We start from the raw sequence: 8339 nt of genomic DNA, 5'->3' as shown, positions 1-8339 counted from the left end.
GTATTTCCTGTCTACTATTTCTGATGTCCTGCTCTATGTGCCTTGGATACCATAGTCCCCATCTCCCTTTTTGAGATATCCTGTCACAGTGGTGCACCTGGTGACTCCCTAGGACACTCAGGATGTAGGGAACTGTGTGACAGTCAGATGAGCACAATCAGTTCTGATGTCACATCCCGTAATAACAAATCTATTTTACTTTTTCACCACTAATCTTCTTTTTTATTGTCCTTAAATTTGAAAATAAAAGCTAAATATGTATAATTTAAAATAACTATAAATTGAGAGGATAAAGTGTGTGTTGTGCACAAGAATGAGTCAGAAGGACTCTTCAACTCTTAAGTGGATATATGGGAGTCATTTCTGATCCTCTTTTGAACTCCAGTGAATGGAACCAAAACACAGAATTAAAATCAGAGACCTTGTCTTCCACTTAAGAAGGAGATTTAAACAATAGATAGGAGAATAAAAAGTAAGGAAAAGTACATAAAATATTTTCAATGATAATGATATGAGTTCTGAGTTTGAGTAATGTTATAATCCATGGAAGTGATGCAAGATTGAATTTTTTAAATTTTTATTCATTACCAAGGCAGGGTTATCTCATTTGTGCCTGTGTTATAAATACCAGAACTGGTGGTGAAAAGGGAATATTACAAAGATGTCTTCTACATTGGAAAAAATTTTGACATGTTGCCTGTATCTGTATGTCCTCAGGTTCCAGTCCTGGTGACAATAGAGAAGTATTTGTCTTCAAAAATGACACTTGAACATGGATCCAGGTGAGAATATATCTTACTATTGAGTCAAATTTCTCTTTAGGAGCATGAAGGGTAAGCACAAACTCATAAGTGCAGATTCTTCAGGGACCAGAAGCTGCACATCCCCACAGGAAATCAGACTGCCACCCACTTCACATGTACTGGGCAGAAGTGAACTCCCTTTGTTCTTTGTGCCACCTGCTGGTTCTGAGTACCACAGCAGAGAGATTTGTGTCTGGGATCACCCTGATGTCCACTCATTGTGTCTCTTGCATAGTAGTACAGGGCCCTGTACTTGGGTTTCAGTTTGTTCATTTGCACATACATTGTGGTTTTGGAGTCATCCCCGGAGATGGTGAATCTGCCTTTGACGGATGTAGCATGCTCTGTTGTGTAACTATTAGGCTTGTTTCTGATAAGAGCAACACGCTCTAGGCCCTTTTTTGTAGCCTATTGGATTCAGTTGATGTGGTAATCACTGAAGGTGAATCCCGAGGTCACACAGGATCTCAGGATCCTTCAGGCTGTACCAAGCCTCCCCTGGACTCCAGCAGCTGCACCTCGGCTTGGACACCTGAAAACACAGAGACATTCTGCTCAGGAAACTGTCATATATGTCTTCCATTTATCCCACTCTCTTCAACTACGTATCTCTTATGCTTCACTAATTGCATTTTAAAACAGCAACACTGAAAACATAGTTCAGCACAAATACCATGGTGCGCTGCCTGTGCTCAGTCCCAATTCCCAGGAGGAATCACATGGGTGTCCAGGGCTGGGCTCCTCTGCAGAGCTTCAGGGTGGGTACTGGGCTATTTTAGATTGGGAAAGGGAGGCCCTATTTGCATGGCCTCCTGCTATATATAGAGCTGCGTGGCCAGGAAGCAGAAAAACTTAAACAGCAGATTACATGTGAGTCTGTAGGTCAAGTCTGATGAAAATAATATGTAAAATAAGAATTTTATGTAACTGTGATAAAATATGCACTTGTAACTCATAGCTTTAACTTATTTTTACATATTTAAGCTTTACATGATACAGGTGGCATTATTTACTCCATTGTACAAATACTGAATTCCTTACTGCAGCACAAGTGAATAATTCAGTGTGACCAAGAGTTGATACACGGTGAGAGAAATCTAGTTGACCCAGGTACTCCCTTGAGATCAGCAGGATACTGTTGGACATCTGCAATGAGATTCACAGAGCCTCTTTACTGTACTTAAAATTTGGGGTCAGAGCTATGCAGAAACCTGCTCCGACCTTGCTGACTGCCTTCTCTTACCCACAGGGCACACTGCAGCTGCCCTGCCTAGAGAATGGAGCTGGAATGAGACACAGGAACCTGCTCCAGCCTAGCCTGTGACCTTCTTTTGGCCTGGAGAGCACCAGAACTACTGCCACTGCCTGGAGGAGGGAGCAGGCCCGCTGAGGAAGTTTGATGCTGTCATATTTTATGTCTGTGTCCCTCAGGCCTCATGAGTTTGCATTGTGCATTTGTGATGCTTCATTGTCTAGTGCTTGGATTGATGGTGTCAGTGCTCCACCCACATAGGGGTGGAGGCAGGATGTGATGTAATGGCAGGAAGAAGGTGTGTCTTGCTCTTTGCCGGTTCCTGTTTGCTGTTTGCAGCCAACATTAAAGGCAGCCCAGCCACGCGCACCTGTCTTGGAGCCAATTGAGTGTGGACTGAAACCTCCAAAAACTGTAAGAAATAACCTTTCCTTTACCAACTTTTGGCTCCAGGTACTTTGTCTCAGCAATGAGTAAAAAGTGACTAAGACAGAATTTGGTGCCAAGAGTGGGGTCGTTTGCTGTGACTATACCTGACCATGTTTCTCGAGGGGCTTTGGAAATATCTTGTGGGCCGAATTTGGAAAGGTTCGGACATGTTGCCTGTATGCATAGAGCTAGAGCATCTAAGGCTGTTCTGTAGAGGAGATTCTGGTCAGAGCTCAGCAGACCAGAAGGCTGATAGAAAGCTGGATGGTAAAGACCAGGCTTGGGAGGTTTCTACTGGGAAGGACTACATTGGTCATTGGCCTTCACATGATGTGCTTTATGGCTTGGCAGAAAGTTTGTCTGCATTTTGCTCCTGTCCAGAGACTTTGCCTGAGACTTAGACAAAGGGCAATGGACTGATTAATCTTGAAAAAGAAATTAAAAAGCAATCAAACATTGAGGCTGTGGCATGGCTATTGTTGGGGGCTTTCAGTCAGCTTTGTGTTTCAAATCAAGAGCAAAGAGCCCAGCAGGATAATTCACAATGCTGTGAGTTTGGCCGGAAGGAAAATTCCAGGAAGGCCATGGATTGTAAAGACAGAGTTGAGATTTTGATTCCTGAAGAGAAACAGAGAGATAAGAAAGATGGCCCTGGGGCATTCCAGGAAGCGGGTTCCCACCCTTTGCAGCCTCACAGCAAAGGTGAAAATATTTTCTCAGAGGGAAAAGGTGCCAGAGCGCCATGTTCTAGAATGGTGACACCGGCCACATGAGGTTGCAGAATGGTGGCAATGTGGAGTAGCTTTTTCTCACAATCAGGAAAAAGAACCCTTTGATCCAGGGAACTGACCCCTACAGCCAAGAGAGAGAAAAGCCTGGCTACTGCTTCAGCTAGCAGCAAACCTTGGTTGTATCCACAAGGTGCTGATTTTAGGTGCAAGGGAAATGCACAAATTCTGAGGGCAAGATGGCTTCCACCCTGATTGCAAAAGGCCTGGCTGGCCAAGCAGTGTGCTCCTGAGAGGGCAATTTGTGAAGATGTAAGTATGAAACCAAAGGTGCAATGGAGGCCCCAGAAGTTTGGAAAAGCCAGGAATGCAGATGATCCAAGGAAGGCTGCAAAAAGTGAGCAGAGAGAAGTTAAGAAAAAGGCTCCTGGAGTTGAAATTGCCAGAAGTGCCATAGGGGTGGAATCCCCCAAGCCTTTTGGAACTTGCAACCAGATTGCTTCAGATGCTGAGTGTGGAACTCTAGGACTTAATGTTTGCCCTGCTGGATGTTGGACTTGTTTTATTTCCAATACTTTATATTCCCCTGTTTGTAACTTTTGGAATGGTAATGTTTATCTTGTGCCTTTGCATTTCAGAAATGTTTAACCTTGTTTCATTTGTACAGGGGTTACAGTTAAGATTTTTCCATAAATCTTTGAGGAGATTTTTCAGCAATGTTGAAACTTTGGACTTTGGCAACTTTTAGAGGTGGACTAAATGTCTTTTGTATAAACAATGTACATGAATCCTGGGGCCAGGGGTGGAATGTCATGGTTTATGTCTGTGTGCTCCTGGCCTCATGAGTTTGCATTGTGCATTTGTGATGCTTCATTGTCTAGTGCTTGCATTGATGGTGTCAGTGCTCCACCCACATAGGGGTGGAGCCAGGGTGTGATGTAATGGCAGGAAGAAGGTGTGTCTTGCTCTTTGCCGGTTCCTGTTTGCTGTTTGCAGCCAACATGAAAGGCCGCCCAGCCATGCATGCCTGTCTTGGAGCCAACTGAGTGTGAACTGAAACCTCCAAAAACTGTAAGAAATAAACTTTTCCTTTCCCAGTTTTGGGTTCCAGGTATTTTGTCTCAGCAATGAATAAAAAGTGACCAAGACAGATGCCTACCTAGGCCATAGGGGTGACCTTCAATCAACGCAGGGAGTTTTGCCATCAAAGGAGGTGGATGGTTACACAACCTCCAAGCCTGGGGAGAGTATGAGATCATTGCTGTAGGGGGTTGAGGGCCTGCTGGGCTTGTGGCCACACTAGATTAGGCTTATCAGGATTTGGGCCTGCCTGGACCATGCTGGGTGGCCTTCTTTCCATTAGGGGAGCTTTTCTGGCAGAGGGGAGAGCTGTGCAGCTTGAGGAGGTTTTAGACCTACCTGAGAGGAGCCTGGGAACCTTTTTTTTAATGTGGGGATCTCTCTGCCCAAAGAGGGCGCTATGCTACCAGAGAAATCCCAGGAGCCCAGGACATAGGAGACAATTTCAAACGTGTCCAGGAGAAGCTTTGGAACAACACCTGAAACACAGAAATATGGGAAAATGACAAAATAAAAACCAAAATGCAATCTCAAACATCCATCCCATCCCAAGGAAACCTAGGAGCCATGTACATGGAAGAAAACACATTCCATATGCTTGAAATAATAGTAACCAAAATAAAGAAGCAACTCCAGGAAGCTTTAAAGGAATTCAAATTATAGATAATCTACCAGGTAAAAGAAGAAATGATAAAAGAAATGAAGGAGATGCTGAATATATCTAAAGACACACTTAAAAAGTTGCAGGAACTAAAATATAGATAGAATCACTAGATGAACAATATAAGAAACAAACAGAATACATAAAGTAGATGCAAACAGATACACAGGAAATAAAAAATTCCATTGAAAGTTGTAAAAATCGCCTCAATGAAAGTGAAGATAGAATTTCAGACTTCGAAGACAAGATTGCAACCAGTGAAAAGGAAAGGAAAAATTTTTAAAAACAACAAAAAATCAGGAAACAACAATTCAGCAATTGCAAGATGTTGCAAAGAAACCCAACATAATATTAATAGGGATTAATGAAAAAGAAGGGGTGACATAAAGGACGTCAAGAGAATATTTAGAGAAGTAATAGCTGAAAATTTCCCAAACATGAGATCCGTAACCTACATCAGGTTCAGTGAAGCATACAGAATTCCAAATAGTCATAACCAAAATAAAACTACACCCAGACATATAATAATCACCATCCCAGAAATCCAATACAAGAATAGATTATTAAAAGCTGTCAAAGAGAAAAGACAGATTGTTTATAAAGGAAAACCTATCAAAATCACAGCAGCTTTCTCAGCACAAACAATAAAGTCAAGAAGAGCTTGGGGTGAAGTAGTCCAGATCTAAAAAGAAAATGATTTTCAACCTCTACTGATGTACCCTGAAACACTGTCCTTCAAAATAGAATAAGATACTTCCATAACAAAGAACAGCTGAACAACTACATGATCAATAAGCCACCCATGCAAAAAATATTGAAAGACAGTTTAGATACACTTAGGAAAAAAAAACACTAAGCGAAGCAGATAATTAAAGAGAACAGAAAGATAAAGATGCAACAGCAGAAAGATAACAGGTCACCAATAAACCAACATATTACAGTTATAACCATTAATGTAAATAGTATCAATAAAACAATTAAAGGAAACAGACTTGCAGACTGGGTCGAGAAACAAAATCCAACTGTATGCTGTCTATAAGAAACCCATCTAACCCAAAAGGATACTCACAGACTGAAAGTTAAAGGATGGAAAATGACACTTCATGCAACAGGAACAGTAAAAAAGCAGAAGTTGCCATTCTGTTTTCAGACAATGTGAAATTCAAGCCAATAATGATCACAGGAGATAAATAAGGTCATTACATACTTGTTAGGGGAAAACTTCAAGAGGAAGAGATTACTATCTTAAATATATCTGCCTCAAAATCCAGGACACTCAGCTTTATAAAATAAGCATTAAGAGAAATGAAAAATCAAATTATCAGTAACCCAATTGTAATAGAAAGTCACCATTGACACCAAGGGACAGATCAACCAGACAGAAAATCAGCAAAGAAATAACAGAACTGAATCACACATGTGAAAAAATGTACTTGATAGACATATACATAGTGTTCCATCCAACATCATTGGAATACACATTCTTCTCAGCAGTACATGGGTCATTTTCTAAAATAGACCATATATTAGCTCACTGAACATATTTAAATAAATGCAAAACAGTTGAAATTATCCCTTGCATGTTCTTGGATCATAGCATTTTGAAATAAAAATTAATGATAAAAGATACTGCAAAAATCTCACAAACGCATAGAAACTGAATAACACACTCTTGAGTAATCAGTGACTCACAGGGGCAATTAAAGAAGAAATTAAGCAATACCTACAAGAAGTTGAAAATACAAATACAACATACTGGAATCTGTCAGATGCAATGAAAGCTGTCCTCAGAGGAAAATTTATTGCACTGAGTTCCCACATCAAGAAATCAGAGTGAATGCAAATAAATAACCTGATGTTACACCTCAAACATCTAGAAAAAGAAGAATGAGTCAAGCCCAAAGCCAAAAGAAGAGAGGAAATTATAAATGTCAGAGCATAAATCAATGCAATAGGGACTAAGAAAATAATCCAAATAATCAATGATTCAAAGATTTGGTTCTTTGAAAGAATAAATCAAATTGATAAGCCCCTAGCAAACATTATTTAAAAAAGGGAAGAAAAAGATCAAATTCATGCAATAAGGAATGAAAAAGGTGAAATCACTACAGACTCTATAGAAATACAGAAGTTCATCAACACCTATTTTGTAAACCTCTACTCTCAAAGGCTGGATAACCCAGAAGAAATAGACAGATTCCTAGAAGCATATGAAGTACCAAAGCTAGATCAAGAAGATGTAAAACTGCTGAATAACCCAATTTCTATTAATGTAATTGAAACTGTAATTAAGTCCTGACCTACAAAGAAGAGCCCTGGCCTAGACAGTTCACTGCAGAATTCTACAAGAAATTCAAAGGAGACCTAATGCTGACACTCTTCAAACTCTTCAATGAAATTGAAAGGGAAGCAATCCTTCCTAAGTCAGTCCTGGAAGCAAATATTGCTCTAGTACCAAAACCTGAGAAAGACCCAATTAGAAAATAGAACTACAGACCTATCTCCCTAATGAACACAGATGCAAAAATCTTCACTAAAATATTGGCAAATAGGATGTAGCAAATCATCAAGAAGATTTTTCACCATGACCAAGTGGGAGTCATCCCAGGCATGCAAGGATGTTTCAACATAGGGTAAATCAATAAATGTAATCCACCACATCAAAAAAGCCAAAAGTAAGAATCACAGGATCATTTCTTTAGATGCAGAAAAAGCTTTTGATAAGATCCAACATTTATTTATGATAAGAACCTTACAGAAAATTGGAATAGATAGTCTTTACCACACTATAATAAAGGCCATCTATGGGAAAACAACAGCCATTATCATACTAAATGGCCAAAAATTGAAGGCCTTTACTTTAAAATCAGGCACAAGACAAGAATGTCCCTTATTACCATTCCTATTTAATATAGTATTGGAAGTACTATCAGAACAATTATACAAGAGAGAGAAATAAAAGGGGTAAAGATAGGAAACGAAGAATCTAAATTATCATTATTTGCAGATGACATGATATTCTATGTAGAAGAACCCCAAACTTCATTGAAAGACTTTTAGATATAATAAATTCAGCAGTGTAGCTGGATACCAAATCAATACTCAAAATTCAAGAGCATTTCTATACATTAACCAGAAATTCACCGAGAGAGAAATAAGAGAAGCCACACCCATCACACTAGCAACCAAAATATAAATATTTAGGCATTACTCTCACAACAGAAGTGAAAGACCCATAAGGAAAATTATAATACACTGAAAAAAGAAATTGAAGATGATCTCAAAAAATGTAAAGACATCCCTTGCTCATGGAAGAATAAATTTTGTGAAAATGGCCATTCTCCCAAAACTTATACATTTTCAATGCAATCCCAATAAAAATACCA

This window comes from Cavia porcellus, unplaced genomic scaffold (assembly GCF_034190915.1).
Source record: "Cavia porcellus strain 051 isolate PalLab524CR breed Dunkin Hartley unplaced genomic scaffold, mCavPor4.1 scaffold_8, whole genome shotgun sequence".
NCBI lineage: Eukaryota > Metazoa > Chordata > Mammalia > Rodentia > Caviidae > Cavia > Cavia porcellus.
This window is presented reverse-complemented; position numbering follows the sequence as displayed.